This window comes from Hibiscus syriacus, unplaced genomic scaffold (assembly GCF_006381635.1).
Source record: "Hibiscus syriacus cultivar Baekdansim isolate YM2019G1 unplaced genomic scaffold, ASM638163v2 tig00110893_pilon, whole genome shotgun sequence".
NCBI lineage: Eukaryota > Viridiplantae > Streptophyta > Magnoliopsida > Malvales > Malvaceae > Hibiscus > Hibiscus syriacus.
The window spans coordinates 9,001,979-9,029,897 of NW_024062901.1; the positions used below are offsets into that span (position 1 = coordinate 9,001,979).

General features: G+C 34.7%; 1 long non-coding RNA gene and 1 pseudogene across 3 annotated transcripts; both read right to left on the reverse strand.

The window, feature by feature from the left end:
• Nucleotides 1-2,526: 2,526 nt before the first annotated feature.
• Nucleotides 2,527-10,655, reverse strand: LOC120145162. 3 transcript variants are annotated; one of them, XR_005518106.1, is made up of 11 exons: nt 10,541-10,655; nt 9,145-9,206; nt 8,449-8,578; nt 7,886-8,010; nt 7,702-7,793; nt 6,919-7,057; nt 6,457-6,645; nt 4,874-6,377; nt 4,677-4,740; nt 3,607-3,644; nt 2,527-2,626 (listed from the first exon to the last, which is right to left on the reverse strand). It is a non-coding gene; the product is annotated as an uncharacterized LOC120145162 (long non-coding RNA). The 3 variants fall into 3 exon arrangements; XR_005518105.1 differs by having other exon boundaries at nt 4,874-6,391; XR_005518107.1 differs by lacking the exon at nt 6,919-7,057 and having other exon boundaries at nt 4,874-6,391.
• A 13,074-nt stretch (nt 10,656-23,729) lies between these two features.
• Nucleotides 23,730-27,710, reverse strand: LOC120145189 (annotated as a pseudogene).
• Between the last annotated feature and the right edge of the window lie 209 nt (nt 27,711-27,919).

The following is a 27,919-nucleotide window of genomic DNA, read 5'->3' on the forward strand; positions in this document are numbered from 1 at the left end:
AAAAAGGTTAAATTTGATTCTCCATATTGGATAGTATGATGGAGATAATTCTTTTCTTTTCTTTTTCTAGGAGGGGTGGTCGTTCTTCATTTCTAAAATTGATGAAAATGTGTGTTAAGTTGTATACCAACGTGGTTTCTTTGTGTATTACAAGAGAATCTAAGTGTTATGCCATTAATCATTGCTGTTGAATATTGGTATGCATCCAAATATTTGATCTTTTCTAATTGTATTTGTTATAAACAAATCAAATGGACAAGTAGCTGTCAAAGGGATCACTTGTGAGACTTTTATTTTAATAACATTGAAGAAATATTAGTTAGTATAAATAAGTTAGGGTGACTTAAGAAGGGGGATATGTTATTTATTTAACCATTGGCTGCGGCTAATTTTTCTTCCTAGGTTGAGTGTTCCTTGTTGAAACCTTTCTCATCTTCTTTATCCTCCTTTCTCTATTTCTTCTACTGCTATTATTCACAATTGCAGGAAAGTCATAACAGTATTGACTTCCATTTAGCAATTGTACGGGCTATTCTTCTATGGCAGCTCCAAACCTCTGATCTTTATTGCTATTCTCACCGTCGCCAATCGGCACTTCCTTTTGCAATTTCAGCATATCTGTATTTTTCATTTCTACGACTTATTAATCAAATTGTCGGAAAAAGTGTCCAACTTTTTTCCATGAGTGGATTGTTAAGGCTTGCTTGGTTTCCTGGAAAACTGCAATAACTCAAAATGTAAATTTAGGCTTTGAACGTGAAAGATTATTCTTAGGATAAACTATTTATTTGGTCACCCACCCATTCGTTAGTTTCTGTTTTGATCACTCAACTCTTTTTTTCTTCAAAATCATAACTAACATTATTTTTTTGTTCTGATTTGGTACACATCGTTAAAAAATTAACAATGATTTGATGTGTCACTATGTCACTATAAGATAGTATCATGCCATCACTGAAAAATAACTAAAAGAAATATCACATCAACATCATCGTTGATTAAAACAGAGCAAAAATGATCAAAACAAAAATGCAAGTATACACAATCGAACAAGTAATACAGTGATGAGTGAATATCGTCTCCACAATTATTGGAGGATATTTACAAGTTTAATCACGGAAAATAACTACTTTACCTAAGTATAGTTAGTGATGGTATGTACAAACGAGAATGTTGAGGCAAAATGAAATGGATATTGGTGGGAATGAAATTATGGTGTAATGTAATGTGACAGCAAATGAAGATGTCGTGGCAAAATGGATGAAAATATCTTGGCAAAAATGAATTGAATGTAGTGGAATCAATTTAAAATGCAAAGTCAAAACAAAATGTAAACACTGGATTTGAATAAATTGATTTTAGAATCTTCACACAACAAGATACTATAAGAATAAATGATAGGAGTCGCATAGGAAACTTAAGTCTAACTTCTCAGGATGGTCTTACTTCTATGTCTTACTTGCTCGACATAGTTTACAAAAGTGCCCTATGCTATCTCTAGTCAAGGGACTCGACAGGTTGAGAATGCGATGGCAATACCTCTCAGCATTAGTAGGTGCAAGGATCCTATTGGTTCAGATCAACAGAATATGTCACAGCAATACCACTCAACGTCAGCACTAACATCTAACCTCTTTACCGAGCACTACTCCTTTTAGTCAATTGAAATCCTAGCTTTATGTCTAAGGTTGGATTAGGTTTAGTTACTACCTAGAACATCTTTCTTATGTGGATCCTCCCCAGTTTCTCTCGAACACTAAAGATATGCTACTTAGTCATTCTCTCGAACACTAAGCATTCTCCTAAGAAATGACTACTCTCATAGCTCCTACAACTTTAAGGCATTAAGCATCATAAACAAAACAAATAACAGAATACAAAAACAACTATCTATTAAAATAAAACTTAAATATCATAAGGAACTCCTACCAAATAAGGCTAATTCATGGTGGGATTCGAATATTTAATCAACAAGGCATGAAATTAATTCGTTCCATACAACCCAACTAAGATAAATAAAAGCAAACAACAAGGGGATTGAGGAAAAGCCTTCGACGTGCACTGCCAGAGCTCCCCTCGGTCACCACGAATTGTCCTAGCTCGCTAGCTCCTCTCAAACACCTAACTCGACACTCTCTCTAGCCTGTTAATGGAGGAATGCCACGACAAAACGATTGACGAGAAAAATGAGAGACATTTTCTCTTTTGAAATTAAGCTCAACGACGTGTAAAAGAGGGTCTTAAGTCTGGTGGCTTCATCTTCTTTTTATAATGGGGAATAAACCTAGGAATTTGTGTTAAAATTCCTATGATACCCCAAGCTAGTTTCCTTCACATGGGGGTGAGAAAGATGTAGCAGTGGTCCCTTCTGGGCAGCTGGGTGGTTCATTCTGGGAGGCTTGCAACTGGGCGTACGTGCTGACAGAATCAACCGACCCAGGTGGCAGATGTTCCCTCCTAAGTGTCTGGCAACTGAAGGCACGTGAAGACAAGGACATATGACTCTTGAAAATATCTTCTTTCATCTTTTTCGCTTTCGAAATGTCGTCCGAGTTGGCATTTACATTCTGCTCAGCATTCCTAGCATGTCACGACAATTCTCCTTACTTATCCTTGCTCCCAAATCCTGCACATCATGAAACAAAACATCATCCTTGCTTGGTTGAAAGATTAACACCACGATAGACTGAAGGGCAAGACAATTGCACTTTGAAAATTTCAAATTATCATATATTTTAAATATTTTATTTGTATTTTTAATTGATAATTTGTTTTTGCCCCTTAAAATTTTAAAAAAATTCACCCCTTCAACATAAAATCCTTGGTATGTTGTCCAACACTAGTACCCAAGTACTACCTTAACTCTAGGTCTAAATGTGGAGTTGGATAACAAAGTTGAATGCAAAACATTGCCCATAATGTCATACATGGGCATAATCACTATTGTTATATGATCTTACATCTTGGCAATGCAGCCCATTCAAAGATCCAGATTGGAGGGACGTAGAAGTAAGATCAAGTACTGAGGGCATATTTCACCCTTCAAATTCTAACAAAGTCCACATGTTCAATCACATCTGTCACTAAGGGAGACCATGCATGTCATCTTTGTGTCACAGTTAGAAAAGCTGCTGATAAAACCCGTTTTTGTTCATCCGGGGTTTTGTTTTCTTTTACAGGGAACGAATCCTCAAAAAGGAAGACGCAAATCATCCATTTCAAGTTCTGATTGCTTGAATATAAAAGTCAAAGACAATAAATGCTTCAACGATGTTGCTGATTTTCTATCTTCATCAAATCTGGTTAAATTTTAAAAATGAGAAAAGAAGAAAATTTGCAAATGGATCTTTATTTCTTCTCCGGTTACCATTTGAGGAACCAAAAACCATACACAAGTTTGGAAGGTTTTCTGTTCTCAAAGAGGTTACCATTTCAACAAGTTCAAAATGTGTCGAATATGGATATGTGCAAATAAATGATCTATTCTTATACATGTGTTCAGATATGTGTAAAGACCATCCTCTTGTTCAGATACGTGTTAGGCACTGTACTTTATGGAACTTGACTCTTAGAATGAGAATTCTTTCGGTATTTCTTGAAACTTACCTGACAAAAGCCTTCATATTTCCTTTTAAGGTCTCCACCTGAAAATATTGCATTCAGGTAAATAAATCCAACCCAACAGTTGCAGAAGATGCAAATAAAGAGGGCTGCATAGCTATCATAACTAAACAAATCCTTCAAGCAGGAAAAATGGGAATGAATTACTGTGGAATACCTAAAATAACAGATCAAGGTTCTGCCCGCTTTTCACCTGAGTTTTGGCTAAGGAAGATGGGATAAGGGATTTGATTTGGCGGATTTTTTCCTATTCATGTAATTATAGATCTGTACGACCTGTAAACTATTTTCTGTATTCCATATTAAAGAGGAAACGGGAATAGATAATTGTATACCAAAGAAGGATCTTACTTTTAGTATTCCTATTTGATTTGATGCCAAAAGAAGAAGAAATATCAAGAGTTTTCACAAGGCATAATGGAATGGCAATGAGATGAAGATGTCAAACTAAGCTGAGTACAAATTGAATGAGATATCATGCATTCACGTTTGGTTACATAAGTACTAACACAAAGACAAGCTTATGTATTACATGAGATTTTAAAATAGTTTTTCAGAACATAAAGAAAGAATTAGTAGTATTACAAATCCAAACTTGAAACTCGAAAGATTTATAAGTAAAAAAACAAATATTCAAAATAAGCAATGTATATTCCTTCCATTAGTTAAACTAAATGACAGTGGGTAAAAGTTACCAAGTGAAGTTAGTTTATTTCTAACTCATTTACAGAAAATGAGAAAAAAATAACACTCCTACCAAACGTAGCACCAATTTTGACTTAATGGGGCGGTGTTGTAAATTAGAAGTTCAAGCCTTAAGATGATTTAATGAGGAATTAATTTATCTGACTATCAACAAAAATCCAGTGCATTTATGTTACCTAGACTTGGGTGTAAGTGCTAGATACGGATGTGTCCAACTTAGATATTTTCAGTTTTTTATGTTTTTTCATGCATTTGGAGTATCAGACATAGATGCTTTAAGAAAAATGATGAGTCGGAACAACATAACCATGTAGGTAGATGTTAGGAATATTTTCATGATTTTTCTTCACCTGTAACATTCTTTCCTCCATGACCAACATTGGCAAGGAAGGTCGGTATCAGGTGCTCTTTCAACTACAGAAACATTTTATAAACATATAATGTTAGTGCAGCCCATCAGCAGTTAATGAGACAATGAATTAATTCAATGGTATTATGATTTTTTTAAGAAAAAATTACATAAGCTAGTAAATTTTCATATTTTAACCTTAGAGAAGGGCCTTTGCAATATCTAATGCACCAATAGAGGTAGGGCCTTTAGCATAAGCAGGCACGAACTCCCCATTTTGATAGCCAGCCAAAAAGTGATAAGCAGCTTGACCCGGAGAGAGTTCTGATACAGAGGGGATACCACCAGAAGTGCAGAGGGAAAAATCCACTCTTGTAACAAGGTCAATATATGCAGGAAAAACATGCTAAATATATCAATTTGAGTATGGTTTCTCGGATTATTCAGGATTTTTTTTTTTGATAGGAATAGAATGCCTCATTAAAAACCTCCCTCATAGTAGTTCTCTGCCCTAAGGCTAGAACCAACTAGCGGAAGGAGGACAAGAGTGCATTAATTTATTGATAATAAGCCAGTTACATAAGACTTAAAAACAGTCTTGCAAACTACATAAAACATAAAACACTCCTATAGGACCTTTCCTGTAAGACTTACAAACCAACCAAAACAACGTTATTAATCACCCAATTCCTTCCTTTGCTAGCTTATCAGCCTCAGAGTTACACCATCTAGGAATCCACCTAACAATAACCTGTTCAGTAGAAACAGTAGAAGCAATTTCCTTGACAAAATTTGACAGAAAAGCAGGGGCTATAGCTTGATCTTTTATCCAATCCACTGCTATCTTTGAATCACTTTCAATAATTAGTCTGCCCTTCGAAGCCCATTCAGTGAACCACTAAGAAAGTTGAAAATACAACCTTTCGACCATACAATATAAAAAATTTCCATGGAACTATCAGGAGAAAGAAGTACAAGTATAAGCAATGTTGGAGGAAAGCCGCTGAAGTCAATACATTCTAGGCACTTTCAGTTGCTAGTTTTGAGTGATGTCTAAAGAAGAGAAACATGAGGGATTTTTTGCATTTATCAATTTCTTTATGGTTTTATTTGGTGTTTGGGGTGCAGTACTTAATTTATATCTCAGAGGAAGGATAAGCAACATGAGAATGTTTATGGAAGATATCTGCAAGAATCAAAAGTGCACACAGTAATATGGATTTTCCTTTAAATTAAAAATGTTAACTTCTTACTTGGATAAAGAACTAGCACTCTGTGGTTTCACATGTTCCAAGACAAGTGGATATGCGAGATAACCAGCCACTAAATTCAACAAACTCTTGAACAATTATTTAATGTTCGACTTTGAAAGATCACTCTTGCTAGCATAGCACATTTCATGAATGATGCAAAGGAAAGAAGACACGGATACCAGGGGGGACATCAGGTTGCACTGCAATATTGCATATGATTGTTGAAACAAACTGAACATGTCGCTTACCTATCAAATGTTGCAAGGATGATGGAAGATGGTATCTTGTATATATTTATGCCATTGTATTTTTTGGTTCAAAACAAGGGTGCAACGCCTCAAGAAGAAAAGACGACACTGGTATTTGCAGATACCAACAGATCTGCACAACTCTGAATGACATTCTCTGAAGCAATCAAAAGAACCACAGAATCACCAGATACTATGAGCCTGAAATTTCCAACCTGCAGACCTGAGTTACATATGCACATTTATTTTGACAATGTAACAGAAGATAAAAAGCTCTTACCTAGCAGATAGCGGAAGGCCTGCACGTGCAGATATAACCGGCTCAGATAAAGCAGCTAATGCTAATTTAGTTCCATTTATATCAGCAAATGCTTTACCACACAAAATAAGCGAAGATCACTCAACATCAGCAGCAATAAATCCATTATTTCCATAAGTTCCAAGCTCAATGACATCCCCGACAGCTGTACTGCATAAGTAAAAATCAGAAGCTGTAAAATCATGAATTATTAAATCTTAAACATTATTAGTTCTAACTGACCCAAAACACACAAACACAATTAGTTCTGCTAGAGTTCCACTGAAACAGGGTGGGGGAGCCGAACACTACAAGGAGAAACCAAGTAACTGAAATTATTTTCAGGAAATTAGAACTGTATTTAAGGTCCTACATTATACACATACATGTGTGTGTTGCAACTACAAAATGCATTTAAAACAACAAAAGCATTTAAATTTAAACCTTATTGATGTAGCAGCATAGACTGTTAAAGGACATGAATCATGGGCGACAGCACGAATAGGGGTCTCCCAAAGAACATTTGAAAGTGTCAATACAGCAGATGGACTGTCACTAATCATACGAACTTTAGCATCAGATCCTGGTGATAAACCGATAGCCCCATCATGGACAAAAATGTTTGAGATTGACGACATGTGCTGTGTATTACTATAGGAAATCAAGAAGCAACTTCCAAACAGCAACTACTGTGCAGACATATATATCTGATCTTAGCACATCTTTTATGATCTAAGCTCAAGAAAATCAAACATCATGCCTTTCTGTTTTCTCCATGAAAAGTACCCAATACTCTGTTCTTCTACACAAAAGGTCCACTGCTAATGTAATATATATAAACACACACACACACACACATATATATATATATATATATATATATATATATGCACTTGGCTTCTGCGACCCTCTTTTGTCAAATTTTCCACAAGTAACTTTCAGGCACTAAGCTTCATCCTGCCTAGTTAATAGTCATGAATTTAACATTTCCCACTACAGTATACAAAACACAGCATTTAGTAGAAAAATGTTACCATTTACAAATATAAGTAACCAAGGTTATTCTCTAAGATTCTAACCATGCACATAGAAGGGATGTATAACAGAGAAATAAAATGCATGGAAGCAAGCTGGAGAGTGAGTAAAGAAAAGAAACTTTCATTCTTACACCTAAGAATAAAGGCAAAATAAGAACAGAGATGGTAACAGCCCAAAAACAAGACATACCTGCTTCAAAAGTTTACTATATTGTGCCTTTGAAATTGTTGAAGTTCCCCCAAGAGTTCCTCTAACATGAACTGGAAGCCCTGACAAGGATTCTAACAAAAGAAATAGGAACCAAAAAATCAGAAACACGTAAACAATAAAAAGGATAAAGTACCATTTCACTGAACATAATATAAAGTTTTACCTGCAATGGTTGCACCATTTTGTTGCAATTCAGATGACTTCAAGTTTTGGAAAGCTTTATCCTTCACAATGACACCTTTTCCAGCCAGACCCCAATTAGTTCCGTAAGAAAACCCGAGGTTTTCTCTATATTAAAAGAAGCCAAGAGCAGAAGTATAAGTATACTACTTCCATCATGTACAAACTAAAGAGTGCATCAACTACCGTGGCATACCATCACACCACCTTTATAAAGATGCGGGTACAGTACACAGAATAATAAAATAAAATTTATATGGTAGACACATTAATGTAAATAAATGTGATAGATAGGAACATTTTTCCACCAAAAGGAGGAATTATAGTATAATATAATCCAATTAATCTGCTCACAAGGGTGACCCAAAGGTCATGTGCTCATTCCAACCCTTTTTATCTTCATATTTTAAACTCATAATAGTAAGCTTTTAACATCAACCAGGGAAAAACTAAATGAACGGTAAAAATCTCCTAGATGTTTTTAAAGGCAAAGCAAGAACACCAGCAATCAATCAATTCACAAAACAAAAAAAATTGAAACCGAACTTTTATTTTTTGCTGATGATTGCACATGGTTCTTGAACACTGCCTCTGAAGAAGATAAGACTCACAACCACTGATTCATGGAGCCTGCATCAGCCAACTTCTTTCCTTTTTTTCTTCTTGATTTAATATCCTGAGTTCAAAAAATCAATTTAAGCTATTAGTTCATTTTCCTTTTTTTTCTTTTTTCGTAATCTGATTGGGGATTCTTGATTTCCTTTTGCCCAAATTGTATTGTGGATTAAATATTTAGAAAGAAAAAAAATCCATCCATATCCTTGCCATTTCGTAATCTTTACTACATCTAACTTTTTTTTGGTTTGTCCTGACTTATAGGATGCATATCTGGCCATGCTTAGACTTAGAGGCTTGTAACGGTCGACATCGGTATGTAGGGTATATGTTGTGGTCAGTGCTTCATATCTAATCAAGAAATATACATATTCACAAGGTTTGATAACAAGAAGCAATAGGAAACATTCAAAAGCCAGAGACATGCCATAAGAAATGTCAATAAATCGATGTATACTTAATATTAGCAACACCCTATGATATGAAAGGATAAAGAGGAGGAGCAAGGGAACCAAAATTGACTCCATGAAAATTGAATACGTGTTGGTCGATCAAAATCATTTCATACCAATTACATCCTTAAACGGCTTAGGCATTAAGTCTATCTCTTTTCAAGTAAAACTTTACCTCAGAGATGCAACTGTTTCACTTTCACCTTCCTCCTCAATCGCACGAGCTGAAACCTTGTTCTGCAAAAACCAAAACCAAAAAAGTACTAATAGTTCAAGAATATCTCAGATTAAGCACGAAAAAACACAGAAAGTGCATATGTACATGAGTCGTTGAAGATAAAAGTCAAACAGACATGTAACAAAATTGAAGTTTAAACATGGAAGCATAGTGGATTGCAGAACGTGACTCGCCAGGGTTTAGCAGATTGACAATGTGAAGATTATGAAATGTATGCAATTGCAATGACATATCTGACTTTTACATTGTTACAAAGAAAAAACAAACAAATTGTTCTAAAATCACATTAATAAGACCTATGTTACTTGTACTCTTCATTTTCCTTTAAGTATTCATGTCCAAAACATATTTGGATATAAGATGTGATACAATCTTCCAAGTATATTGAAAAACTTCAAAAAAGTTGAGCATATAATTATATATGTGTCAGACTAATACCAGTATCCCAGAGTTGAAAAGATAATTGAATTTGAACACCACAAAGCTAATGGAGTTTGTGCTATCCACGTGTAGATTTTATTCTTATCTGTATTGCTTGGACTAGGAAGAATGTCAGATATGAGTATATGTTTGACGTAGTTGTGCCTATTTTTTAAGGTTTTATGTATATTTGATGAATAAAACCGCCATGTCCAACTATTTATTGGGCATAGAATATCTAACACCGGCACTTTAAATGAGCTGGGTAACAAGTAACATAATTTTACTGCTAGACAAGTTATATTCAAAATGTCTAAATGTTCAACAAATCTGCCCATGCTCATTGAGTTTGGTTCATACAAGGAAGTTTACCCCAATCCCTAACTCATAAATCTCTCTCTGGAAATTCAAAGTCAAGGTTTTTTTTAATCAAGGAAGTTAAGTTGAATTTTAAACAATGGTTCATATCCCCTTTCAACATTTGCAAAGTTAAGTAAATCCATACAAATACTAAATAGTATATAAAAAAGATTAAAGATATGGAAATTCAAAGTCAAGGTTTTTTTTAATCAAGGAAGTTAAGTTGAATTTTAAACAATGGTTCATATCCCCTTTCAACATTTGCAAAGTTAAGTAAATCCATACAAATACTAAATAGTATATAAAAAAGATTAAAGATAACTAGAAACCCTAATTCAAACAATTCAAGTGAGAATCCGTTTTCAGCTGTAGGCCCATACAAAATGCTACATACTTAACTCCGGCTAAAGAATCTAAACAGACAAAAAAAGGTAAGTTGCTTATGAAATGCCGCAAAACCCGAACGATAAAAAAAAAGTAAAAATGTTATGTCAAAATGAAGTTGAACCACCTCCAAAAACAAGGAGAGAAAATCGAGAATCAAAGAGATTACGCTTCGAGAAGAGTGTAGGAAACGATACGAAGAAGAAGATGAAGTTTGGATGAGCCGTTTGGGAAAACGGTTCCTCATTTTCGCTTCCTTAGCTGAAAATCACAGAAAACCAAAGACTTCGTAATATACATATACTCACAACCTAAGTGGTGAACAATTGAAATACTCTTAAACAATTATTTGGGGTAGAATACATGTTTGGTACCCCAATTATCACTTGTGTTCCGTTTTAGTCACCTAACTATTTTTTTTCAAAATCATATTTAACGTTTAATTTTAATTTCAATTTGGTCACCTTCAATCAAAATTTAACGGTGATGTTGACGTGTCACCATAAGATAATTTCACTTCATCAATGAAAAAATAAAATATCACATTAACAGTTTCTGTTAATTTTTTAATGCAAGTTATCAAAATAAAACAAAAACATAACGTATGATTTTGAAAAAAATAGTTACATGATCAAAATGAAACAAAAGTAATAATTGAGATATTAAACATGTAAGTTACATTTTTTTTAAATATCTTGAAGAAATAATCTGTCACACCCCAATATATTTATATAAAATGCAATTAATTTATTTTATTTAATTAAGGGACCATTTGTGAGGATTGGGAAACTTACGGTTTTTTTTTGAAATTTTTAAAAGTTCATGAACCTAAGCTTGCATTTTCCCCTTCTTTGCAACCAAAATAAACACCCAAAACCATTCATTTTTTTAATTTGAAAACTAACCAATAACTTAAAATGTTCACAAAATAACCAGCCACACCCGTCTTTCACCGACAAGTGTCGACTGTCACCCTCTGATCGGCGGTGGTATACTCCTCCGCCCCTATTAGAATTGCCACCATCTCGCGACAAACCCATCAACCAACAACCCAAACTCATAATCCTTGTTCATAGAATATAAAAAGATCGTTCGATCAGTCATCGTCTGACAGTGTCGTGCACCGCCTGCATAAGCGTGCTCACTGATACCTTGCGATAGAAACCATGTTGATCGTTCGTTAAGATTAGTCATCATATGTTGTGGAGATCATGCTGAAGGTTCGTCAAAAAACCCATGCTCTCCTCGTGTTTTGTCGATTTCAAGCCAAAATAATCGTCTGTTGGCCACACCGCCCCTCTAATTAAGTTCCCTAAGCTGTCTCGATCAAAACCCATTCGTTATCGCCGTCTAATCATCTTTCTTTCGCTGGCCACCATGGTAATATTTTTATTCTATTTTTTACTTTTAAGTTGTTTTGGCTGAATTTTTGAGTAGTTAAGGACTGATTTTGGTGTTTTTGGCATGACTGGTCTAATCGGACATCTTCAACCGTCCTTGTCACTGTACGCGCTGGCAGTGCACGTGGGATTTTTTCGCCGGTCCAGGAAACTTCTGAAACTGATCCAGTCAGCCCGAACCAACCCGAACTAGTCTGAACCGGGTCTGTTTGACCCGACCAAGTCAACTCGACTAAGTCAATTCATTCAAGTCAACTCGTCCGAGTAAACCCGTTGACTTTGACCGAAAAGTTAAAATTTTTGAAAAGTTATATTTTATGTTTTTCAACGTCTTGAGTTCGAATCCAAAGTTTGTTTTGCCAAATTCCAACTTGGTAAGTCATTTTTCAGTGTTTTATATTCGGAACCAAATTTGGTTTTTCGATTAAGTTCAGTTTCTGACATAAATTCATTTTCTATATATCCGAGACATTATGGGACGTGGAATTAAAGTTCGAGAGAGATTGAAAAGAGTTTAAATAGTCGATCGATATGGCTCGTAAATCAATGTATTACTCTACTACCTTTTGTATGCTTTTCGAAACACATTGATAATTGGTAAAAGCATGAATGAAAATGATTGGTCAATTGGGTGTATTTAATTTTCATTGGACTTAAACTGAATATGGAATAAAGGTAGGGCATTGTATAAGGCTCAGACGGCTCTTAAAAGAAATTGGTAGACTGATCGGAAATTATTCTAAGTTCATGGATTATGTAGAAATAAATTGATCTCAGAATCCAAAATTTTGATTAATTTCATTAAAGGTAAACGTGAGGAATACGTGATTAAGAAATTACGAAAATACCCTTAAGTTGTAAAAATGATATGTATTGACCCTGGTAATGGAATTACCCCGAGAATCTGTATTTTAACCCTATAAAATTTATGACCCACCTATTAACTCCTAATTTATTTGGAATATATCTTTTAATCAGCTATAAACCTCATAGAAAGAACAAGGCCTATAAACTTTGATTCTTGAATAAACACTTGAAGCCTAATTTATCAGAAGTAATGCCACTAACATAATTGAATGAAATGACGATAATACCCTTAAAGTGTATAAAAGGATATGGATAGCTATGATAATGGAGATGACCTGAGAACTTATATTTTTCATCCACTTGAACCTTGGAGTCACCACTTAAATTCCTGATCTATTTGGAATTCCCCTGAAGTGTAAAATGACCCGAAGTACGTAGAAGCACCAGAATATCTAAATAGCCTCAAGCTCTGAAATAAATAAATCAACCTCGAATAACAAAATGACTTTATTATATGACCAAGTTGAACTGAATGGAAGTAATGTATGTATCCGAATTGTGGAAACGATTGAATTACTCTGGAACTCCGAAGTGATCGGGATAGACTTGACTACTAAATGACCTAAGTACCCTCAATGACATAGAATTAAGCGAATGACTTAGATAAGTTTGGAAATGCTGATGAACTTATATGATGTATCGTCCTTAAGGGTTTTGAACCACGAATCCATCACGTCGACATTTCATGATACCGTTGCAACACAGAAATGAAATAAATACTATTGGAATACATGTTAGTCTCCCTAAGATCCATTCAACGATGATCATGGTATTGATCAGTTCAGCTAGTGCAGTAAGTGTTAAGAAGTGAATAATAGAGAAGCATCACAGTCCGAATGATTGACAAGTATCGCAGTGTTGTGATCGTTGGTTCAATTGGACTTGAAATCCTGATAATTCAATATATAATCTTAAATAACACAAATCATCGCTCTACTCTTATTAGAATAAATTACTAAGAATTCTCTAAGAACCAAATGTCTAAAATGCCCCTCATTTTCCTGAATAATGGGAACACTCATGTTATGTCTAAATCTTCAATAATTCTGATATAGAAGATTCTAAATGTCTTCCTGATACTTAATTACCTACGAAAAATATATGAATATTGTATGATCTTGATAAATCACTTCCCGAATGAATGATGAATTAGCTAGCTATCAAACCCCCTTTTATAGGGATCTTGATTTTAAAATCCTATTAGATTACAAAAGTTTCATGGTTCCCTATATGATAAATACCAAGTATCTCTGAATAATATTTGGATCCTCTAGTGTGTTCCTTATGTGGCATGTAAATGTTTTACCTGTTTTAAACATGATTTTTCGAAATCACTAATTTACTGGTTTATGAACTATGGTTGCTTGAAATATGTTCCTTGGTTACATGTTTTCACTATAAAATATTATCGTTCTTGTTTTATAGATCATGGAATCTACAGGTTTATGAACTATGGTTACCTGAAATGTGTTATATGGTTTCATGTTTTCACTAGAAAATATGATTGTTTTTGATTTATGGATCATGAAATCTATTGGTTACTACTTGAATTGTTTTATTGGGACATTATCTGGGTAGGCTGGAGTATGGAGATTCAACTCTAATCAAGCTGGTAAATCCTTACAAACCTAAGGTGACCTTGGGTAGGCTTTAAGGCCCCAAGGCATTCCCTTGGGTAAATCATGTGACTACATATGGTGCACGGGTGGAGGGTAGTTATATGGTTTATTTCACTGTCACTCTTACGAGATTTTATTGGATCACGATCCAGATATTATTGTTTACTATTAAATCTGATTTTTATTGGATACTGTATAAGTAGGATTCTGGAGTATGGAGGTTCAACTCTGATCAAGCTGGTTAATCCTTAGGGACCTAAAGAGACCCTTGGGTAGGCCCATAGGCCTCAAGGCATTCCCTTAGGGTGGCTCATTTGCGTGTGCTTAGGGTAAGTCCTTATGAATGCAGGTCTAGGGGAACTGCATAAAGGTGTTCAGTTGGAAGGTTCTACTATGGTTTTAAAAATATGTTTTAAACTGTTATTGTTAAAAAAAAAAAGATTTGTACCTTTTCACTAGTTTTGGTTGGAACACACTAGACATCTTATTCCGATCTCCTGAAAACTTGGTGCTCTCAATGTTTCCTATTAACTGAAATATTCATGGCTTTTACTCGATAATATATCAGTGGAACCTCAGCTCATTACGAAAATTGTAGATTGTTGAGTCAATAAGGAAAATTCTATTGTTTTCCTTTTATCTGCATGTCTTTCAGCATCACTTGGTAGTTCTGCATTATCGAGCTTCCCAAAGCTCACTCTTTTACCCACCATTTCAGGTTAAAAGAATCGTACTAATGCAACTATCGACATCAGTAAAGGAGTTCCACCGGCGTTGCTTGCGGAGTACGGTGCATGTGATTAGGGGGCATGTAGGTTGTATTCTGTTTTTATATGAGAGTCTGACACTTGTATGATTTTAATCTTGTTTATAACATATGCATGGTTTTCTGAATTTGTATTATTTATAAATATTTTTATGATTTTACACGTTTTAACAGAAATTTTAATTTTTTTGGGATTTTTACTGTGGGTCGCTCTAGTGGCCCTAATGTGACACCTCATATTGGATCAGATCACCTGCATCGGTCTGTGGGTATTACATAATCTTATATAAATACATTTTTTAAATACCTTTGCTTATAATGAATTTATACATAAAAATTGATTAGTCGCATTGAAAAGGACCTGATGAATTTATCAAAATTAAATATGAGAAGATACTAAATATTCTAAATAATTTTATAACTTTGATTTGGATAATCGATATTGATATAGATTTGATAAAATTACCTACATAAGTATAAAGGTCTATTCGTCTTCCATGGTATATGTTGGGTTACCTTTTAAAGTGCTTACCAACAATCTGAGATATATTGACTAAAATTATTGATCTATTGCATAACTCAATTTGACTTAAGATTAATCGTAATTTACAAGTTAACTTTTATTTTAATAAGTTCAAGATTTATTCATATGTTAAGAAATAAAATGTGTATTTCACTACAAATGAATTCAAATCTAAAAAAAATATTACTACTTAAAAAATAAATTTTGTTAAAATTATTTTATGGTTTTCAAAAAAAAATATTTTTTTACTACTTTTACAAAATTGTGAATATTTTTTCAAAACTTTACATCTTTTGCATTAATGGAGGAATATTGATGATGTGATGGAGTATATGCAATATTTATCGAAAATATAATTATTTATGATTGGTGGCAATTTTAAAGAAACGATAATCAACCATTTTATTATTTGGTGTTTTTCCCGAAAAATCACCGGTGATCGGTATATTTACCGATCTAACACCGGTCAGATTATATTTCTCGATCTAACACTCGTAGCAGTAAAACGCGTCATCTGAACCACGCTATATGCTGATTTGGCGTCACGTGGAGTATAGCGCGCCCCCTGTACTGCGCTATACGCTGACTGGGTTACACGTGGGGTATATCGAGCCCCATGCTCCGCGCTATACGCCACGTAGGGGTATAGCGCGGATCAGGGGGGCGCTATACGCCTTATATTTAACGCGGTCCCTGGTCCGCGCTATATAATAATTACATATAACGTGGTGCAAGTACCGCGCCTTATATGTTTATGAATACACTTCTTCGGTTCTCACATCTCCTTGCATCTCTCCTCTCTTATAAATTAATACAACAATTCCGTCAACGAGTAATAATTCTGGCAATCTTCTCATATTTGATTTAGAAGTTCGTGCGATTTTTCATTATAAGGTAATTTTGTTATAATTTTTTAATTATACTTATTGTTTATTATCATTATTTGAAAAAATAATATACTAATTATTTTTAATTAATTTTTATGTTTATAAAATTGAAAAGCGGGAGCATACGTCGAAATAGTTTTGCGGTACAGGTAATAATATAAAATTATATTATTTAAATTATTTACGTTGATGTGTAAAAAATATTTTGTGTTATATTTTCGTTCATATATAATTTATTTAATCAGGTTTGTTTTAGTTTTTTTTTGCAGATATAATATTGCCGCACTTTTAAACTCAAAGAATGGCGCGACTTTCAGCTATTGTTTATTATGATGGTGAAATTCGAGAAGATGAAATTGGCTTTGTTTTCGTATCAAATGAGCGTGTTAAAATATCATTCAAGAGAAACATAACTCTTGAGGAGCTGATAACGAAGACTTCGAGGAAGATTCATGTTGGAAGTAGTAGAAGAATGTCGTCGTTGCAGTACAGATTTCCAACATCATTGTTGCCATTAACTTATACAACGTTCGAACTTTCGAACAATGATGATGTTCAAATGATGGTTAAAGCTCAAAGTAATTATTCAGACGCCGCTATTGAGATGTATGCATTGTTCAAGTGCGTGCTGTTCGGGGTTATTCTTTAAGCTCACACTATGGGCTGGCTGAACAAGTTGATCAAGTTGACACCCCTACTACAGTAATATGTAATGATTTTAATGCCATAATAGGGAGACATTCATCCGCAACTCCTTACGATATGTACTGAGGTGGGTCCACGAATAATTCGTATGGCAACACCGCGTCCAATTCAAGGGGAAGGCATTCATCTGCAAATTTCTTTGACCATATGGAGATGCCATCGACGCAACCATATGTGCAGTTTCCATTTGACACGATGGCTTCAAGCTCCAGGAGGAGGCATTCGACTGCGAGTTTTTTCGATCTGAATGTCGATATGCCTTTCAGTTCAAGGGGAAGGTGTGCAAGTAGTAGGTTCTTCGACCTAAATGTGGAGAGTATGGAGGAACCATCATCTCCACCAAAAGAACCGCTTCGTGAGCCTGGTGCAGATGGAGCTGAGACTAGACTATTCATTCACCCAGAATCACCGAAATTCAACTCCGATGATGATGAAGTTCCAGGAAATATAGAACAAACTGACCCTCCTGCACACATGTATGAAGCTGATTATGGTGCAATGTACGGGCCAGAATTTGCGGATATACCTCATCTCGTTGACTATGGATATTACTCATCAATAAATAATGGTGAGTTATCTTTAGGCATGGAGTTTTCAAGCAAAGAAGAAGCGATTATGGCTATCAAAAATTACAATATCCGTAATTCTGTTCAATCTAGAGTCAACCGATCGACGACTGAAAAATATGTATGATATTGTGCCCGACGCGAAAACGGACGCAATTGGATGGTTCGCGTATCGAAAATGAAGAGGAAAAACAACATATGGGAACTAACAGTATACAACGGTCCTCACACATGTTGTGTTTGGAAGGGTCAACCAAGATCATCCCAACTTGGGCTCTGAAGTGATATGCCAAGCCATCATGCCCATGGTAAAAACAAGCTCTCATATAGCTGTTGTAGTGTTGATTTCAACTATACAATCGTAGTATAAGTACACTGTCTCCTATAAAAAAGCTTGATTGGCAAAACAAAATGCCATTGTCAAACTTCATGGCGAATGGGATGCATCTTACAACGAACTTCCAGGTTAGTTTAGGCTGGTGCGGACGTTGAATCCTGGGATAATTGTGGACTTCGAAACCTCCTATGCATACCATAATGATCGAGTTCTTCGCGATCGATGCCAATTCTACTGAGTTTTTTGGAGTTACCCACAGTGCGTTAATGCTGCCAAATACTGCAAGAATGTGGTCCAGATCGACGAGACTTTCTTGTATGGAAAATACAAGCAAGTTTATTATTGACAGTTGTCCAAGATGGCAATCGCAACATTCTTCCAGTTGCTTTTTCTCTTGTGGAAGGAGAAGATACAGATTCTTGGGCTTTTTTCCTCCGAAATTTACGTGCACATGTTATCACGAGGGAAAAAATCTGTGTCATTTCAGATCGCGGAGCTGGGATCAAAGCAGCAATGGGAGTCTTTAGGTCCAATGTGGCAACCACCCTTTGTCCAACATAGGTATTGTCTCCGACACATTGGTGCGAACTATCATGGAAGGTACAAGAAGAATGATGAGCGTCAATTAATTGTGTGCATGGGTAAGTGAAAGCAAGTTAGTAAGTTATACATTTTTTGATCATTTTAATTTTGCAAAGAAAACAAGTTTGTAAGTTATAAATTTTTTGATCAGGTTACGAACTACTTCCTCGAACGTTTGAATCAATGCTTCAAGATTTGCGGGCGAAGAACGAGGAAGGATACGATTACATCAGCCTCATCGATAAAGAAATATGGACGAACGCATATGATGGTGGATATCGATATGGACACATGACGACCAACTTGGCTGAGGTAATCAATTCAACCTTAAAGGGTGCACGTCACTTACCTGTAGCGGCTTTGGTAAAAACTACATATTTTTGTTTGGGGGCGCTTTTTGCGAAGCTCGGGGGACAAGCTCAAACCTGGATGCAAGGCGGTCATGTCTATCACCCTAGATTAGTTGTAGATCTACAGAAAAAAATTGCGAAGCTCGGGGGACAAGCTCAAACCTGTATCAAGTAAAAATTGATGAGGAAATGATGTATTTGTTTATCAAATAATAATTCTTGTATTTTAATTTGCATTTACTTCAAGTTAATGTCATTCGATAATCGCTGATGAAGATTAAAAAAATGAACACAATCATTAAATTTTATCAAACTAATAACAATTTAACAAAATTAAATGGTAATAAACAAAATTAACTAAAATATATTAAAAAAAGTCCAACAAATTTAACAAAATAAAGTAAGTATTAAATGAGAAATAATAAAAAATTACAATTAAATAAAATAAAGTAAATACAAATATAATAAAAAAAATCTATCGATGCCTGCGTCGCGAATGTGTTCTGCAGGGCGGTGGCTGTCGGTCTCGAGGAGGAGTTCTTCGTATCACTGGTTCTGACTCCTCGCTGTCATCATCGTCGTCGTCGTCATCGTCATCGTCATCATCATCGTCATCGTCATTGTCGTCATCGTCGTCGTCGTCGTCCTGAGCAGGTACATTAGGTTGATGAGGAGCTGATGACGATGAAGCACCTCCATAGAATAAGGACCCTGGAGATGTATGACTGACTATCCCACTGGCCTGCGAGAACTGGGAAAACTGGAAAAACCCAGACATCGCTGAGTGTGAAAACTGTACATGAGGTGTCTGTGCTGCAGCCATGGGTGATGAGGCTGAACCCGCCAAATATCTAGCATATGAAACCCAACTCAGATATGCAAACATAGACCTATAATAGCCTCCAGGAGGGGTCATCTGTGACGGTGGCGGGGTCATAAAACCAGGTGAAGGCGGCGGCGGCATCTAGTAATGGAAAGGCGATGACGGCATCATATATGGTTTCGGTGGCTGCTGGGAAGGTCCTGCTGGTGCAGCTGAGGATGAACCGGAAGCACCTACTCTCCGTCCACGAGTCGGGGGACGATGGTGCTGTGTTGGTGAACGTCTCTGTCGACGTCGTGGAAATGTCTACCCTCGTGCATCCTCGGGAAGTAGAAACGGTTTTCCGTTACTATTGAACCACTCATAATAATCCTCAGCATACATCAAGAGGTCATAAAAAATGGGCTCTCTACGGGGAAGGCGCCGATGTCGATTCTCCCACAACACGACCCACCCATGATGCCTCACCAGCCAATATGTATCTGTCTTGCCGCGTCTATCTAAGCTATGCAACTCGTCCATATTGCGATGTGCTTCCGGAATTGGTTGAAAACAACCAAACTGCCGGAGCACGCGATCAGTGGAGTGCCACTCGACGGTCGCATAACAGATTAGAGGGACCATCACCATTCAAACATTTGATGGACCCCTCAACTCAGGTGGGATCACCGCCCTCACATCATCAGTAAAATATGACACCCATTCAAACTAAAACAAATAATATATAATTTTATCAAAATAATAATCTAATTATATAACTATAATCTAAAATCGATTTTTAAACATTAAAATTCATACATGTGTGCCAGCCTTCTGATCGATTATCACCCTAATGTTTTCTAAATCATCAGGTAGCTCCTGATGATTTTTCCTATCAGTAGACCACCTATTCAAGGAAAAAAATTTGTTATACGCTGTATAAAATTATTAATATACAAAATCAGTTTTATAATTACCTCAGAAGTAGTGGAAATACGAATGGGTTCTTCACAACGGGACATAAAAAGGGCAATCGATACCATGCCCAAGACTGCAGCAGCAGGTGACATCCGTCGATAGCATTACGCCTGTAGTCAGTGGCTCCACACATCTCCCTGTACAACAAAGCCAAAACTGCCGAGCCCCAACTGAATGATCTGGCGAGACGAAAGTCGCGAAGATGTCACAACCACATGCAGTGAACTAGGTTGCGCGATTTGTACGGCATCAACAACCCTCCTATCAGTTGCAGTATGCACGCCCGTGCATACATCTTAACCTCATCCTCAGAGGCGTCTGCGCTCAACTCCTGAAAATTGGCATCTAACCAATTTAACGGTATCCTACCTCCGATAAAATTTTCTGGGACACGTCCTAGACTATCCCGACACAAAGTAGTCCAAGAACCGAAAGCTATCCCCGATATCACATCTCCATCCACCGGAAGCCCCAGGTGCATAGAAACATCCTCAAGCGTGATCGTGCACTCTCCGCACGGAAGATGGAATGTGTGAGTCTCCGGCCTCCACCGCTCTACTAAGACAGAAATCAGGTCTGGCTTTATCTTACATTGACCCTAATACCTACCTATATAACCGTATCCAGCCTCTACTAAATACGACAAGACACGGCTGGGTATCACTAACTTAAGATTCCTAATAAAATGATCTAATACACGGTCCTTCTCCTAAAAATAAATAATTACAAAAATTAATTCTTAATCTAATAATCATGCATTAAATAAATCAACTAATTATTACTAATAATTTAAATTAAATTAAAACGTTAAAATGTTACCGTATCAGCAAAGTGTCGAGATATTTAATTCTTAATCTAATAATCATGCATTAAATAAATCAACTAATTATTACTAATAATTTAAATTAAATTAAAACGTTAAAATGTTATCGTATCAGCAAAGTGTTGAGATATTTAATTCTTAATCTAATAATCATGCATTAAATAAATCAACTAAATATTACTAATAATTTAAATTAAATTAAAAAGTTGTAATGTTACCGTATCAACAAAGTGTAGAGATATATGATTTCCATCCGAGCGAAGTAGACTGCCTTCCATTATATATCTGCAAAAGAATTATATTAATAAAATATTAAATAAAGTAAAATACTTAAATAAATTATATACATAATAGTAAAAATATTATAAAATATACCTTAAAAAGTGAGAGTATTTGAGAGAAATTTAGAGAATTTGAGAGAATTTGGTGTGAGGGAGGATTGAGGTGTGGAGGGCGGGTATTTAGGGGTATAGCGCGTCCCCTGCACCGAGCTATACCCCACGTGTTAGATACCTAGGTATAACGCGGATCAGGGGGCGCGCTATACCCACGTGGCGCCAAATCAACGTATAGCGCGATTCAGGGGGTGCGCTTTACTGCTACGGGTGTTAGATTGAGAAATATAATCTGACCGGTGTTAGATCGATAAATATACCAATAACCGATGATTTATTGGGAAAACGTCTTATTATTTTATCCCTTTTATTTTACCTATAAATAGTGACTTTCATAAATTCATTTGATACACCAAAAATAACAATACGATTGAGTTCCATTTTCCTCAATCCAACGTGGAATCTCTATGTTTACTTGGGGTAATGTCTATTTTATAATTACATCAATAAAAAAATTTTAACATGACACAATAAACTCATGGTAAACTATACATTTAGTACATAAATTATTAGTTTTATTTTATTTTAGTACTTAAACTTTTAATTTTTCTTAATTATTTTCTTAATTTTTAAATTATTATTTAACTAATTTTATTTAACTAATATAGTGTTGACACATGTCACCACCTTATTAGAAATAGAATAAAAGAAAAATCTCGTTAAAGAAGACTATTTTCTAAATTTTTATATTATTATTTAATTGATTTTATTCATACCTAGATTACCTTGGGGTAAGAATGGCGCTCAACCATCTAGGCTAGGCATTTCATTGGTATTAATTTACTTAAGTTTATATTTAACTTATATAAACTATAAAATAAAAGAAATTTATTAGATTTATGATTTGAACTTAAAACATCTCACAAAAATATTCAAACATTTAACCAATACATCAGATTAAGAATTGATGAAATATATACCAAAATTATTATTTAACTTATAAAAATATTAATTAAAATTAAATAAATTCTTATTTCAATTTAAAATTAAATATTTATTTATATATTTATAAAATTAATATTAATTTATTTTAAAAATTAAGTTCATGATATTTATTATAATAGAATACAAGTTTAAAATTATTTTAAAAATAAATAAATATTAAAAATTATACTCTATCATAAGTAGTTCAAAATAACGTATCTAGTTATTTAATATTTAAATTTAAAAATAAAAAATTTAATAAATAAAATTTAAAATTATTTATATTTATTTAATAATTAAAATTTAGTTTTAAATTTATAGTTTATAATTATTAATGAAAATAAAATAAAAAGATTATATTTGGAATTATAAGGATAGAATATTAATTTTAATTTGATCTTATTAATTATTTATTTAAATAAATAAATAAAAGTTTAATATAGTCTTTGACACTCATTTTTCCGCCAAGGAAGCCTAGACTCGATTCCTGGCAGTGTCTCCTATGGAGATTTTTCCTTTGTTCTATTTCTAATATGATGGTGACACCTTATTATTTGAATAAAATTTGATTAAATAACCATATAAATAATAATATAAAAATTTTAAAAATAATTCAAACAATACCATGTTAGCTCTTGAAAAAAATGAAAGTTTAAGTACTAAAACGGACAAAACTAGTACTAAATGCGAAGTTTGGACTTTGGCCTAAACTTATTTATATGATTCATTTTTATTGTCACTGCTAATGTTTTTTATTATTATTACAATTGTTATTCCAACATAAATGTATTTGTTTCTTTTCCATCTTTAACCTACTAAGTAAACCAGTTTCAATTCATTAGCAACCTGCTTTCATTCATTAACAATATAAGGACTAATTTGAACTACCATATATAGTAGAAGAACCTACAAGAAACTTGAGCCATCTCTCTTGCGTTGTCCTCAAGTTCAAAATCAATCCTTTCAAACATTAACAGATGAAGAAAGTAATAGTATAGATCAGTCGTTGAATTTTTCTTCTTCTCTTTGGATGCTATATCAACTCTGCTATTTATTAAATGTCTTGAACAACCACACAACTACAGCACTTATCATACTCTAATCCGGAGCACTCGGTATTAGTCATTCTCTTACTTTGAGTTACGGGAACCAGAGTTTCGTTACCTTTAGGCCATTTTGGTTTCGCCATCATCAGCTTAGAAGCCAGAGTCTTCAGACCAGTCTTTGTGCAATGAAAAATAAGTGTGATGAGCTCCCTGCGGAGTACAGGTTTGGAGCAGTTATTTCCCAAAAAAGAAAAGCAATAAGTAATAGAAAACATTACACGGTCGGCTAGTAATGAAACATAACGGATAAAAGATAACCAAACAGTTTCAACTTTCAAGGGGCATGAAAGATACAATGCTAGGTATCAAACCTAGGGTAGAACATCAACTGTGAAAGCTTTGAAGTCTAAAGAGCTTAATTACCGGTTGCAAAATTTTCATAAATTATTCTTAAAACAATTGTCCCAAACTTTTTAATCAGGCCATTTGGTTAAAGAACAGACAATAGGCATAATTTGAACATGACCGCGTGAATAAAAACTAAATATCTTAAACTAAAAACCTCAAAATTAAGGTTCCGGTATCATCGGATTCTTAAAATGCCATAACTGTATTCCTCTCGGGCCACAGTAAGTTCAAGGAAAAACAAAGTTGAAAATCAACAGAATGAGTTCATCTGGACTAGCACATTCTTATTTCTTCACACAATATTTCTGAAGGGTTATTGTGCTGAATTTAAAGAAAATAACATTTTCCCGATCGATAAACACTACAATAGGGTATAAGCCTATTTACCTTTTCCAACCTGGAAAAAGCCTAAAACTTACAAGGCTAGTTGAAGGAGTATTACCAATCTCCAGGTACGGCCTATAGAATGCAAAGAAGAGGGAGAATAGCTGTCTGGTTAGAAATTTGATCTAACACAATCTGTCCAGGAAATACTATATGCTGTGCTGATTAAAATCATATTTGTTACTTATTAAGGATACAATGACAACTGAAACTTTAATAACAGTATTGGTGTGTAAATCATCCACCAAACTACATAAGCCATCTGTTAGTCGAGTGCACATGACCTAAGTTATATAGAAAGTTGAGCATGGCCCTAGATATGGTCTGCTTAACTGGTAATAATTTCTTTTCTTTTCCTATTTATGTCCTGATCTTTAAATTGCTATATACTCCCCATAACTATGTTACTTGGAATCAAACGTTATGGGTATGTGTCCGACATGGATACTTCAACAAAAACGGAGAGTTGAAGCAAAACATCCCCATAATAGTAGTTATAATGAACAATGAAAGTAGGGGGAAAAGTTAGTTCACCAATTCTGTCCAGTTCTCTCTTTAGTAAACTCAGAAGTGACCATAAAAAACTAGGAGGTGTCTATTTTTATATGGTAACATGTATGTTCAAAAGGTTTTTTTTGACTTACAATGGTGAGCAAGGAGAATGCCCGCCATTTATGTAATAAACGAACATATATGAATCATAATGCTGACCACGAATCAAGTAAAATCCATGCAACCTCCGCACACACTTGAATGACATCCTCGTGTAAAAATGAATGGCTGGATTATTATAAGAAATCACATGCAAGTAAACTGCACAGCATACTGGGATGCTTGAAGCATATTTAATCACCTCACGGATCAGTTCTGTAGCTGTTGATCCAATTGCAAGCAAAAGATACATTAAAAAAGTGGAAGGTGAAAGAGGAACTGTAGTAGAAGAAAAAATTATCCTACCTATACCGAGATTTCTGTATGCATCAACAATTCCAAGCGTCAGAATATATACTAAATTTTGATCCACCCTTGATGAGTCATACCAGAGCAAATCCGCTATCTGCATGGTATGTGATAGTCGAAATGAATTACTGGAACCACTCAAATACTTCAGTATTGTAAAAAAGAAAAAGGTCAGGAAAATATTTGAGACCCAGAAACAGAAGCTACATGTTGAATGTCAGTATTATTTTTCCACAACAATCTTCAACAAGGAAATATATTCATTTAAAAAACCATAGAAAAGAACTTTTATGGGCCAAACGGTTCTACTTATTCAAACATTTTAGACCCTGCTTAAATCATAATTCAACCATCAATCAAATTTATTTAATGCATTTTATACAAATAGGCACATGGGCGACACACCTCTCTATCCTTTACCATTATAATTCTTGCAGTAACAAATCCAATAAGCTCATCACTTTGATCATTGGGTCAACTGCGATCGACAGCTGCCCATGACACAACATCACATCCATTCACGACGCTTAGGAAAAACTCTGACTCATACCTGAAGATATCAATACCCTTCCTTGAAGATGCTAGATCAAGAAATACTCTTTACTGAAAACTCTCAAAAGAAAGTAATACACTTCTTACCTGATAGAAAATAAGTCACTGGATTTTTTCCAATGTCACTAAATCAGATGGCTGTATCGGCCTATAGCAGATGGTAGGGCGATGTTTGATTCTCGGGTTCACCATCAAGGACTGTATCATTAATCACCAGAAAAGAAGTGATAGATTTGGATAAAAACAAATTCCCCTTCCATCTATGCAGCATCAGCCACAATCTCCATGCAGCAGAAAACAAAAACTGAGAGAAAATACCGCACATTAGCTCGATCTAACATCATATACACACAATACCAGCTGAACCACGTGAAATCGCCACTCAGATTCAACAGGGAACAACCGAACAAAGGGTCCCTTCATTTTATAGCTATGACACCCTTCTTTACAACATTAGGGGACTTCAAAGAACACAGTAACATTAAAAAGGTATGATTGGTCTGTCCAGTCGTTACTTTGGTATTTGTTTTTTACTTTACCAAACCATCATTTCAAGAATTTAAAAATAAAAATAAAAAGGGGTTTTTCTTTTAAAATAACATCAATGGTTTTACTTCTCATCATCTGTACTTTCCTTGTATAAACAATTTAATAAGCAAAGAACATTTAGCAAAAACAAGTACACTAACAAAAAAAGTTTCCTGCACGGATGAGGGCGCTGATATTTGCTTGATCCATGAACCACCTTCATTTTTTTTACGTCCAATACATGTGTGATGCTTTGGACTCAGATTATGTAAGGAATTTTGATAATTAGTGCTTGAGTAATAAAGCTGTCTTTTTCTTTAAAAAAAAAAGAGTTTCAAAAACAGCCTCAGATTCACTTTCTTTCACCTATTTCTTTTAAAAAAATACAAAGCATAGCAAGCTTAACATTAAATATATCAATAAATATTCCACCAGTAATTTGAATAATTGAATATCAATAAAGAAAGCTTAACATTTAAAAGAAACAAAACCCAGAATTCCAAATACACTAAAAACCAGCAAAACCAAGTAACCAATGAGAAACAATAAAAAAAAAAGTTGGAAATGAACCCAAATCAGTAAATTATATGAAGGGAAAAAAAAGAGGACCAGAAGATCAAATACCTTAAATTCACAATAGCAAATTACCAACAAAACCAATGAACAAAAGTATAGAAAATTTGTGGGAAAAAAAGGAAAATTAATTACCAGGAGAAACTTAGGTTAGGACAAGAAGGGGATCCTGGGAATTTAACGGGCTAAAGGAAGAATTTCTATTTGATGATCACCGAAGGAGGCAAAGGGAACGGCAGAGGAACATAGGACTACTAGAGACCGGACACGCGGCTTTTGTGTTCTTGATGATTATTCCTTTTTTCTTGGATTCTTGATGATTGTCAGAACTGCTGTGCAAATTATAAAATCGAAAGATAATAAACATGTGCAATGATCAAAGTGTATGGATCCATATTTTAATTAGATTCTTAAGCTATACAAAAACTCTGTGGAAGATAAGTCTATTTTTGGCATGGTTACAAAATCGGATCAGATCGGTCGGTTGAACCTTAAATCGATGGCACGTCCGATCCGATTATCTCACAAAATCAGTCTGATAATGAATTGGTTGAAAATCGGTAGAATCGATTG